Below are 13,297 nucleotides of genomic sequence, written 5' to 3'. Positions count from 1 at the left end.
GAAGACACTAGCCCTCCGGTGGTCGCATTTGGCATTGACACTCTTAATTAACATAAACGTGTTATGCCAACCTGTGGTGATTTTGGTGAATTGCACCACTTCAAATCATGTCTATTCAACTTAAATGGGTTGCACCTGCCTGTGATTTCTATGAATTACGCTGCTATAGTAACTATAGTATTATAGTATAGTATAGTATAGTATAGTATAGTGTAGCAGTATTATAGTAAAGTTTATATTGATCAATATGCATTTTTCAAGAAATACAATACATTCAGTGAATGCTTTTTGTTTGTTTTATTCAGGTCCTCTTTCTATACTTATGACTTTCATTGGTTTCATAATATGTTGGAATGAGTTTATTATTAAAATCATATTGGCTCTGCACCCTTTTCCTTTGCAATGCTTATGAATTACATTTGCATATGTGGGAATAGTGATTAAAAAACTGGTTTTGGAAAATAATGGATAAGTATGTGAGAAAGAGTCACCAGGACACGTTGTAGGCAGTTTGACTCTTTTAATGTTGCAGGGATAAAATGAATGATATAGTTTATTGATGACTGCAGAATACTTGTGTGTCTAAGACAAAAAAAGCAGAACTAAAACAGGACATGCCACTTTACTGTCTCTACATGTGCAATCAAACAGAACAATGGTTTTATAATGACTATAAATGCATATGTGAAGAAGGGGACAAAGTCCTCTGGATCTCTGCGGTGCCTCGATTCGATGCACGTTTACCTCAGCCTGCCACCAACCTTGCCCTTGCCACGACCTTTGGCACTGAAAAGAGAAAAATGATCATCAAACCAATTGTTGATCCTTTCATCAGTCCATTGATCTACTAAATTAGAGCATGCCATTATGCTATTGAAATTATTTAAATGATTTTGCACATTTTATTTCTAATCAAAATGTATTTAAGTTTTTACTTGCAAATTAGCAAATTACAGACTTGATCTCAGATCACAGACTATTTATCTGAGCATACCCTAATTAATATTCATCAGCAAACCCATGAATATTAATTAAAACAACAGCCATAAATCAAAAATGATTCCTGTCCTTACACATTTTAAAATAAGTGGAAAAAAAATAAAAAAGACGTTATCAGAATAGCAGTTAACAAGATTAGAAGAGACACATTTCAAACACATGCAAGAAAAAAGCATCACTCATTCGCATGCAGTCCATGTTTCAGTCTTGTTTTGGCCTAATGACTTTCTTACCCTCTCGTTCAGCCTACAGATTCCATCTCCAGAGGCAAAATATTCATTTTGAACTTACCGTTTTACTGGAGTCTCTCTCATCTATGTCCAATCAATATATTAAAGGAATAGTTCACCCAAAAATTTGATGAAAATTTACTCGCCTTCCAAGATATAGATGAGTTTGTTTCTTCATGAGAACAGATTTGGAGAAATTTAGTCCAAACAGCCAGTGGTCGAATTGTAAAACAATTTCAGGGGGGATGGTGTGGCTAATTTTAATCGAAAAATGAAGAAATTGCTTCTGCTTGTGTGCAGCTTGTTATAGTACCACATTCTGTTTGGCCAATCGGCGTTAATTAGTTCGTAAATGATCGTAAGTAGAGAACATTTCATGTGCATGATAAATTTTACGTAATAAACAAAATTAATAATCCAAAGGGGATGGTGGTTTTACAGAGTGGATTTTTTTTCGACCGGAGAAATGCCATCACCCCTCAATTCGAGCCCTGCAAACAGCTGATAAAACATCATAATAATCCACATGACTCCAGTCCATCAGTTATTATTTTGAGAGGTGAAAAGCAGCGTTTGTAAGAAACACATTCATCTAGATGCACCCATTCACTGCAGAGGATCCATTGGTGAGCAAGTGATGTAATGCAACATTTGTCCAAATCTGTTCTGATGAAGAAACAAACTCATCTACATCTTGGATTTTTGGGTGAACATTTCTAATAATTCACATGTATTTATCTGCATATATGAATGTTTCTGTCAGTTTATGTGGACAAATTCACTTATTGTATGTGTTGGCAATGACAATAAAGTACTGAAGGAGCCACTTGAACTGATCCTATTAGGATAGAGTGTAAAAATCCTAAACGTTTCCCCGTTTGACGCTGGATCACATGCTCCAACCTCGCTCCGGTCAAGATCGTGCAGTTTCATCGGGCCTGGGATCTGAAAGGAGGGTCTGTTGAGCAGATCAAACCAAAACGGCTTGGTCTTGGTCTGCTCAACAGAAACACTTCCTCTGCTTCCTTCCTCTCACCCAGATCTCGTTGAAACCAGGGGAAAGTGACCAGTGTGGCTCAGGGTACTTACCTCTGGTGATCTCTGACTCTAGCCAGTAGCTGAGTGACCTGTAAGGGACACATACGGAAGCCTTGCTAAGCACAAAAGACAATTTCAACATGACCAGCTGATGGGGAAACCTGTGGGTTCACAGATGTCCGCTGTCTGATTACAGCCTCCCTTTGGCTGATCGAGAGCCCAGACCCGACACAAATCTGAACAACGGTTACTGACAGCAGGCTCCACAGCAAGTAAGGTGGCCACCCTCACAGCCGGTTACTTACAACTTTTGTTGTTCATTGATTCGGGTCTGGAGAACATTCATCTGGAAGCAAGTCACAGTTTTAGACAGGCAGGCCATGTATGCCTGTTTTCACTGCGCCCAAGTGGGAACTATTTGACTGTCTTTTTAAAGTCAACGTGAAATATTCGCAAATTATTTTACTTCAGTAATTTTAATATATTGGTGCGTTCAAGTCCTCCCGGGAAGTTTGTATTTATGGAGTTGTAACTACGTCGTCAGGTGTTTTCAAATAAATTTGGATGGAGCAGGCTGATGATGTACCTTTTCTGCATAAAATTCAACAACATTTTTTAACATTACATATATACAATTATTAATAAAGAATGCACATTGGGTGTTTTTTTTCCCTTTATGTTTTTATCATATTTAAGAAGGTGTATTTTATCGTGATTGTATAATACAATGATATTTGGTACATGCAAATTAGTTTTATTGTAACTTATGTGTAATTTAATAAATTATAAAATAATATTTGAATTAATTTGAACAAATTTACCATTAATACAGACACTGCATCCATTGCATCTGACATGTTTTCTCAACTATTAATCTCTGTAAGAGAAAAAAATATTTTCTTAAAGAAAATCCAAAATTTCACTCGTATTTATGATTTTGTGGTGATATTCATGCGTTTAACTCGTAAATACAATCTTTCTGACATGACTTGAAAGCACCATATGACATATTTCAGAGTAAAATAGATATTTAACAAGAAAAAAAAGGTAGGACTTTTACCTTACAAAAAAGTATTTATTGGGATTATGTTAAAAAAAGTGATTTCTATATGACATCTTAGATGTTTTTAGGTGGAAAACCAATTTATTGTGCACAACAACACAAAAAAAGGGTAACACTTTATTTTAAGGTGTCATAATACAGAGTAATTACCTAATTAAGTACTTAGTAGTAGCCGTTGTACTTACCATGTAAGTTATGGACTTACAGTTTGTAATTATGTAGATGTAATAGGCAGCTACTGTTACACATATGTAACAGGCAGAGTCTGTTACACAGCTACTTGTACACTTAAGTAATAAGTCTTGATACACTTTATTTTAAGTAGCGTATGCCTGTGTAATATTATGTAATTGTAATGTAATTAGAAAGGTATTACATGTATTTTAGCTGTGTACCGGTGGGTTAAATCAAACTAAGGTGCAGCTGGATAAGGTGTACAGTATAGATACACATGAAGTACACTTAAGTACAATCTTGATACACTTTATTTTAAGTAGCTTATGTCTGTGCACTTACGTTTATAATTACGTTGTATAAAGTCTGCAACACATATGTAACAATCTTTTGGTTACATAAGTAGCCGTGTAACAGACTCGGTCTGTTACGTATGTGTAACAGTAGCTGCCTATTACATCTACATAATTACAAACTTTAAGTACTGGCTGATCCATAACTTAATTATATGGTAAGTACATTTTGTTTTATGTAAGAATACTGGCTACTACTAAGTACTTAACTTGGTAATTACTCTGTATTATGGACACCTTAAAATAAAGTGTTACCAAAAAGGGTATTAGAAAAAGTAAATTAAGTTAATTTCATGTTGACTTAAAGTGATTTACGTCTTGTCAAACTTAAATGTTTTAAACATTTTAGAATCTACTTTGTAGACTCGTGCTTAAAATATGTCGACAGCTGATACCGACATAAACAATTTTTCTTGAAATTAAGGCCATAGAGCAAAAGAAAATAGTTGTTTGTAACAAAAAAAGCAATGTACAAAATTAATATTAACAGTGATTCAAATCTGCAATTTTGCTGGGTTTTTTTGTATGTCATCACTTACATCATATTTCTGTCTCTTCAGTTTCTCACTGAGGTCGAACTTCTCGGCCTCCAGCTGCATCATCCACTGCCAGAGCTCACTGGCCTTCTCTCTGTGAGAACCAATCAGAAGCTTCGTCAGTGGCCATTCTACCAGCTGATCTGACTGTGATGAGATCATGTTCAGCAGTGACTTACTTCAGTTTATCTTCAGACAGGTGATCGACGTTGAGTGGCTTCCTTCTGTCTGCCAGGATCTTCTTCTTCTTCTCTCTCTCCGTCTGTTTCTTGGCCCCCTTGCGGCCCTCGCCCTGCAAGACAAGATTGATGGTGTTTGATTCACTTTTACTTGGTACTGTTGCAGTAGTTTTATAAAAGAAAATGTATTTCCTAATGCATGATGATATAATAATAATAATATACATTTCTAGTTTGCTTGAAATCTCTTAATTCAAACCTTCTGCTGGATTCCTCCGTACTGGTGTGTCTTGTTGGTAAGCACTTTCTTCTTCTTGGCATCTTCATCTTGCTTCTTCCTCTGTTCCTCTTGCTCTCTTCTCTCCTTTTCTTCCTGATGAGGGATGATGGAAAGAGTGTTCACTAAATTTCTATTCAGAGTTATGGAGGTAAACGGCTGCTTCCTATTGGCTGAAGCGTGTGACACTCACGGCCAGACGGGCTTGTCTCTCCTTGTCCTTCTCCGTACGGATTCTCTGCTGCTCCGCTCTCTCGGTGCGCCGCTTCTCCTGCACAGATACAACACTGCTAATTACAAGTCAAGACTCAACGATATTTAGCACTTAAAGCTGTTTAACCCTGTTCTGGATTAGATCAGTTCTTCCTGGACTTACGATTCTGTTGACCAGAGCGATCAGCTCCTCTTCATCGTTCTTCCTCTGGATGAAATGAGCCTCGATCAGAGACTGAAGCTCAGATAAATCCTTCTCCTGACGCTTTCTGTGGATGTCCTGTTACATATACATGTAATGCAATGTTTACACTAACATTCAGCTCTTGAGAACGTATAGCATCCATATTTGACAAATTGTAGAAGACCAGGCATAAATGTGTGGTATTCAACACGGTGCTTGTTTTTACTCTGAAAAGACTGAAATGGTGGAAACGTTGGGCACGTGTAAAGCTCTACAGTTCTTTGTTCAATTTGCGCCATTCAAATGAATCCAACTGAAAAATGTGTTTCAAATTTAAAGGGTTAGTTCACCCAAAAATGAAAATTCTGTCATTAATTACTCACCCTCATGTCGTTTCAAACCCGTGAGACCTCCGTTCATCTTTAGAACACAAATTAAGATATTTTTGATGGAATCTGAGAGCTCTCTGACCCTCCATAGACAGCAAGGGTCCTTACACGATCAAGGTCCAGAAACGTAGCAAAGAGATCGGTAAAATAATCCATGTGACATCAGGGCTTCAAACATAATTTTACGAAGCTAAGAGAATACTTTTTGTATGCAAAGAAAACAAAATTAACGACTTTCTTCAACAGTTCGTCTCCTCTACGTCAGCGTAGCACCAATTTGGATTATATCTACTGGACGGAAACTGCGTACGCTCCTCTGTGTCAGCTGTACCGCGCGGATATGTCTTTTACATATATTTACGCTTTGATTTGAACGACAAAAGCGCATCCGGTATGCGGCTAACACAGAAGAGCGTACGTAGTTTCCGTCCAGCGGATATTCTCCAAAATGGCGCTAGGGTGATGCGGAGGAGACGAATTTGAATAAAGTCTTTTTGTTTTTCTTTTGCGCACACAAAGTATTCTTGGAGCTTCGTAAAATTACGGTTGAACCTGGTGAAGGTGATGTCACATGGATTATTTTACCGATCTCCTTTTCTGGACCTTGATCATGTAAGGACCCTTGTTGTCTATGGAGGATCAGAGAGCTCTCAGATTTCATTAAAAAAATCTTAATTTGTGTTCCGAAGATGAACGGGTTTGAAACGACATGAAGGTGAGTAATTAATGACAGAATTTTCAGTTTTGGGTGAACTATCCCTTTAATTTTTATAACTTGTCTCTTAGTTTAATTTTCAATTCTGAGGACTGTATCTTACAATGGGCTCAAACTGACCACCCATGATGAATGTAATAGAAATAGTATACATCTACATTTTTAATATTAGCTACTTGACCAGACTGTCAGAATTTAAAGGGATAGTCCATCCAAAATAGAAAATTCTGACATCATTTACTCACCTTTGAAGAACGTTGGTAACCAAACAGTTGACGATGGCCATTGAGTTCCTTAGTATGGAAAAAAATACTATGGAAGTCAATGGCTACCGTCAACATTTTGGTTACCAACATTCTTCAAAATATCTTCTTTTGTGTTCAGAAGAAGAAAGAAACTCATATAGGTTTGAAACAAGTGGAGGATGAGTAAATGACATAATTAAAATTTTTGGGTGAACTATCCCTTCGAGGTTTTCTTCATATATATATATATAAACATATATATATTAGATTGGATTCAAAATGCAATTCTTACAGAATTAAACACACAATAAAGTCATGTGAAAAATACAGAATAATATAGCATATGCTGTTGAAAATATTTATTATTCATATTGTGCAGGTTTACAACATTCAATGTAGTATAAAGCAAGAAGCTAGTGTACCATTCCAAAACTCTGAAGCGACTATAGGAACTGATGTAATTCAAATCCAAACTCACATCAAAGTCCACCTTATCTCCTTCAGGTATCTTTGGAGCAGTGATATTTTGCATGAATCTGCAAAATAATTGTTTGTCATGAATACTGACGGTTTGCCGTCTTCTCATATGAACATGGACATAAATATGAGAAAAGAAAGATATCAGTGTAGGACATACTTTGGCTTTGGTTTTGTCTCATCTGGGGATTCAAATTGACAAAATACATCATCTTACGTTACGTTACAGACTCCGAGAGAATCAGTCAAACTGTATGTGTGCGATTTAAGGAGCGGTTACCTGTGGCCTCCTCCTCCACAGGAGCTTCTGTTAGATGAAGACAGATGGACAGACACAATTTCACATTAAGACTACTTGTATAAACACATTTTACGTGTGCCAATGAAAAACCAACAATATTTGGAAATACAAAACTATCCAGAACTAGTTAAAAGTTATGATTTTGAAACAAATGCCCGGCTGAATGTGACGACCCAATGTTCTGACAGCAACAATCATCACACATGCTTTCGAAATTAGCTGATATATTGCATCATGAAATACAAACTTTTGTACACAGTTGCTGTCCTCCAGCCTTCACAATGACACATCATGCAGTTGCAGTGATGGTAAACATTTGATTTAGATCATCACATTTTGAATTCATTAACAAAGAAAATGAGCCGTCCATCATTGGACACAAACTATTTTGGCCTTTCTTACACTAAACAGCCTATTGATCCATATTGCAAAATCAGCTGCCAAGAATGAGAACCTGAATATCTTGCTAAATGATTTGTTCATAATCTATATTCTATGAATGAATATAAACCTGAGGACCTTTACCTTGTGGTTCAGGTTCTGGCTCCTCTGTTCAGATATGGGATAGTTATAAGTGGTTAAAAAGAACGGAGATTTACAGACAATTGTACATATAAATGAATAGAACTGAAATAATTACCTTCTACTTCCACAGGCTCTATTATAAGAACAGCACAACAGTTAGTTTATAAAGACTGTAGCTTGAGAAATTCTAAACATACCATAACATAAGTCCTGGCAATCAGGAACAGATATTCTTTTATGTATTTTTTTTTTTGGATAAAATACACGGAATTTGGAGAAATTAAAATTCAGTTTATGACATAGCAACTGAATTGAAGTTAAAAATTTGTAACTGAATGCCACGTTTGTTCATAATGAACTTGAGTTGCCTGAATGCAGGTCAAATGATAAGAACTAAAATTGAGAAATTTGCTATCATGCAAATAAAAATGTGTTGATGCAATGTTTTAAAGATATTGTACCTATGATATATATATATATTTTTAAATCATAAAACATTTAACTGAATTACAAATCAATGAGGGAATGATTACCTTCCTCCTCAGGGGCTGGTTCTAATATAACATATATAGAAAATATAACATGAAATATTAAACACCTTGCACTGGTGATGGTGACAACTTACATGTACAGAAAATCACCACAAAATAAAGGTCAGACTGATGATTTACCTTCCTCTGATGGAGGTGGCACTATTGAAGATAAACGATTAATATGGATTCAGTAAATGAGTGTAATGCAATGTGTTTTTAATATGGTGCAAGTTTATAATGAACTTTTTTAATTATTAAAAAAGGTGAATTTACTCAAAATACTGCTGAAGTTGCAAAATATGGAAGCTTGTTTCTGCCACAGGGTTAAAAAAAAGTAATTGTGAGTTTTTATCTCGAAATTCCTCACAATGATGAGTTCATATCTTGTAATTCAGATTTTTTTTCTCGTTATTAAAAAACTGAAACGTGAATCATAATTTGTAAACTATTCTGAGTTTATATGTCTTGCAATTTTGACTTCTTAAAGCTGCAGTCCGTAAGTTTTGCCTCTTTGTCGCCATCTCTGTTTGAAAACCTGGAATTGCAGCTGCTTGTGGAATTATCTTGCTTGTGTGGAGTTGTGAGTTGACATGGCTTCAGACGAATCTAATGTTTTGAGGTGAATGTGTAGTTGTCAGTCACTGCACCGGTGTGGATTTTTACAGTACTTCGCAATCACAGATTCTAGCCTATGTCTTGGAAATATGACCCAAATAAGAATTTTCACCGTATATTGCCATCTGAACAAGTAACAAGTCTGCCACGTTTGTTCTGACCAACTGAGGAAAAAAGCATTACAATAAATCACGCTACCAATGGTGATTAAATCTAAAGATCGGTTAGCTCATATCACATCAAACTGTGCAAAGTATTATTATTGTTATACTTTATTCTCAAATTGTTAACAACATCAGCATTGCGTGACTATGAGTATAGTGTGTATTAGCGTGTAGATGTCAATTTCTGTACTGTAAATCTAATTATTATGCCATTCGAATTTCATATTATTAAATAATTTTAACCCAAAAAGCAAACTATGCTCCCATCAAACTGGTTTTCTTTTAAAAAAAACAAATCTTGTGTAATCCCAGGCTATCTGTAATCAGAAGCATTTAAAACGGGAATATAATTTAATTTCATTCACATGTGTTTCATAAACACACAATCCTTTCTGGATTACAATCCACCATCAAAATTATACATTTAATTATTCTAGCTGCTGTGAGAAAAGGCTATAAATGATCTGCCACCTGTAGGATCCTCAGTCACGTGCAATAGCCTACTAACCAGGACAACTTTATGTTTACAGACGTGACGTAATGACGCAGTCCCATGCTCGAATTTCCCGTGAAAACCTACCCGTACTACTCAAATTAGAAAACATTATTATAAGCTAACAGTTGTGAATCAGGCTAAAGTAGGGTGATAGTTTTGAACACTGGCTGGTTATGTACTTGCTCAAATATTGATTTCGGATTATTTTGAACCAAAAAAAAGTTACGGACTGCAGCTTTAAGAAAGAAAATAGAAACAAAGTCCGAATTGTGAGAAAATGTCACAATTACATTTATTTTTTTTTTATTCTGTGGTGGAAATGGCCTTTCATAATATGGTGTAATATTATATCACTAATACAATTAAAAAGTGAGTGAACAATGAAATAATGGGTGCATAAATACTGAATACAATTATTGCAAGTCATGTAGTGAAAAATTTACCTTCCACTTCAGGAGGAGGAATGATATAATAAATGAAAGAAAGAAGGAAGAAATAAATAATTGCATAAACGAGGATAAGTAAGTGAATGAATTAACTGTGAAAATAAACTGAAATATCTGCATGCATAGACTCTAGTCTATAAAAGAAGAAGAAACTGATCTTTTAAATGGGTTTAGTTCACATGTAGTATCAATATGATCTAAATCTAATTTAATCAAATTTTTTTTTACAGTTAATCACACAACACACGGCAAACACTGTTTTACCTTCCTCTTCGGTTTCCTCCACTACAGTGTGAACATAACCATTAGTAGCAAATACATTCAGAAGCATAAGAGGAATATTTGCATGATCAAGATGCTGAATCAAGTCAACAGATCATCTTTAACCTTTGTCAGAACATTGAGATCCAACCAACAGCTTGTAAATGACATTAAGAAAGTTCATATTCAGAATCTAATGCAATTTGCATGTGATCACAAGGACCAAATGATGCGTTAAATGAATTGAAAGTCATTTTTACATAATTATATTTACTACACCAGACAAGCAACAAAATATTAGATTTACTGTCATGGACAGAATAAAGGGACTGAGACGAGAGGAAACAGACATGGGCAGGACATACTTGATATTAATATGTCCCTCTGCACATATTGATATTAGTACTTGAGTAACTCAACTCCACTGGACATGATGCCGAGGACAAAAGCTATTCTGAAGTTAAACGATCACAGTCTAAAATAGCACAACAAGCATGCAGAACTTCCTCTGGACCAGCCTCCATTTCCATGAGGACATAAGTGATTAGCACATGAATATGGATAATGTGATGCTTTAAGCAGATACTCAACTCATACTGGCTTACCTTCTCTATTACATGGTGAAAAGAGGAAAAGAAAGGCATAAACAGTTGACATTGAGTTAGATATTCAATTAAAGTGTTGGTACATAAATCAGTTACACTCTCAGAAACAAATCTGTCACCCTATAGGGAATGTTCTTACAACATTTTATGATGGATCCATGTTCTCATTCTGTTTACGCCAAATTCTGACTCTACCATCTGAATGTCTCAACAGAAATCGAGACTCATCAGACCAGGCAACATTTTTCCAGTCTTCAACCGTCCAATTTTGGTGAGCTCGTGCAAATTGTAGCCTCTTTTTCCTATTTGTAGTGGAGATGAGTGGTACCCGGTGGGGTCTTCTGCTGTTGTAGCCCATCCGCCTCAAGGTTGTGCGTGTTGTGGCTTCACAAATGCTTTGCTGCATACCTCGGTTGTAACGAGGGGTTATTTCAGTCAAAGTTGCTCTTCTATCAGCTTGAATCAGTCGGCCCATTCTCCTCTGACCTCTAGCATCAACAAGGCATTTTCGCCCACAGGACTGCTGCATACTGGATGTTTTTCCCTTTTCACACCATTCTTTGTAAACCCTAGAAATGGTTGTGCGTGAAAATCCCAGTAACTGAGCAGATTGTGAAATACTCAGACCGGCCCGTCTGGCACCAACAACCATGCCACGCTCAAAATTGCTTAAATCACCTTTCTTTCCCATTCTGACATTCAGTTTGGAGTTCAGGAGATTGTCTTGTCCAGGACCACACCCCTAAATGCATTGAAGCAACTGCCATGTGATTGGTTGATTAGATAATTGCATTAATGAGAAATTGAACAGGTGTTCCTAATAATCCTTTAGGTGAGTGTATGTTCTAATAACAATAAGAGAAAACGTTCCAAGGTCCACGTTCTCGGAACGTCCTAATGACGTTATTTGTACTTGAACAATCTCAGTGTTGAGAGAGAAAACGTTCTTAGAATATTAAAAATAAACATTCAAATACTGCTTTATTTTGTTGAAAATACAATTAGTAGGACACTGTAAGAAAGTTTTAGGAACCTTTAAAGAGTGTTCTAATCATCACAACAAGAAAACTGGACATTTGAACCATTTTCAGAACTGTTCGGCCTGACAGTGGGACAGCGGCTATAGATTCCAATAAAGAACCTTTATTTTTAAGTTTAAATAGTCTATACATTGCAGTATTCAGTATTCCATTTGGAATACAAATAAATTTTAAATAGTAATGAGTTCATACGTACTGAACTTCCTCCTCCAAAACTTCTTCTGTGTCAGCCATAGTTGATTTCTGATAAAGTATATGCGTTTAAGTTATAAATGAGTTCTAATGTTCACATCTAATGAGTTCATTCAATTTCAGTTTATTTCAGCATGTATTAACAGCAGAACAAATCCGCTTTAAACTTTAAACTGATCCCAGAGAACAATAATCTTTATGTTCAGCATTGTTGGACCATAACAAGGATTCATAGCAACAGCCGTGTTTAACAAGCTTTGAAAAAGCAGCAGCCAGAGTTCTGAGCGCAGCGTCTCTGACCAAATCCATCAAGTCTTTGCATCAGATTAACCGTCTCACTTTGGAGTTATGTGAATTTTACATTAATAATCGAAGGCCAGTTGTACTCCATTCGAAAGGCTGGAAAATCACAGGCTGACGGTGGCAGGAATGTTTCCATTGATAGTCTGTATTAAGCTGCATTAAGGCAAAAACCCAAAGCATGCAAACCACCAGTCCCTCTGGCGAACAAGACGAGCATTGCATTGATGATTGCACAGACTACGCCATGCAAAGGAATGAAGAGGGTGATCCTCAGGCCTAATTCACACATTATGAGAAACTTCCCACAATCAATTTAATCCGGTAGGCTGTTATGAACGCAGCCAGACAACAAGGGTAAGTAATAACACTGTGACTTTTATTTCTAGGTGCGGGTGCAGGAGATCGTGGTAAGAGGTGAGTGGCTTCCAAGTGGACAGATTGGATGTGTCCGATAGTCATTCTGACTTCGTCTTCCTGCTTTACAGGTTCGAGGCTCGGGGCAGAGGATGAGGACCGGAATCCGAGGACGCCGTTCTCAGACGAAGCAGGTCTGGAGACAGAGGAGACAACGAGGCGGAGAACAGGAGGTAAGTCTAAGAGGTAAATGTATATAAAGTATACTCATCGATCCGTGGGATGCGGGAGTAGAGTCCACGTTGTACAAACGAGATCGGACACTGGCGTGAAGGTGGTGAGTGGTTTTATAGAGCTCTTGATGCGGGTGGTGACGAGGTGCAGGTGCGT

At 36.6% G+C, this 13,297-nt stretch overlaps 1 pseudogene across 1 annotated transcript; it reads right to left on the bottom strand.

Moving 5' to 3' along the window:
* Nucleotides 1–740: 740 nt before the first annotated feature.
* On the bottom strand, nt 741–12,292 carry LOC306861396 (troponin T, cardiac muscle-like; annotated as a pseudogene). The gene is made up of 11 exons: nt 12,251–12,292; nt 7,353–7,379; nt 7,233–7,254; nt 7,074–7,131; nt 5,226–5,342; nt 5,043–5,120; nt 4,832–4,945; nt 4,573–4,685; nt 4,397–4,487; nt 2,573–2,613; nt 741–786 (listed from the first exon to the last, which is right to left on the bottom strand). The product of its transcript is annotated as a troponin T, cardiac muscle-like (transcript).
* Nucleotides 12,293–13,297: the final 1,005 nt, after the last annotated feature.

This window comes from Barbus barbus (assembly GCF_936440315.1).
Source record: "Barbus barbus genome assembly, chromosome: 42".
Taxonomy (NCBI): Eukaryota; Metazoa; Chordata; class Actinopteri; order Cypriniformes; family Cyprinidae; genus Barbus; species Barbus barbus.
Note: the sequence above shows the minus strand (reverse complement) of the source record. Positions and strands in the feature narration are given on the sequence as shown.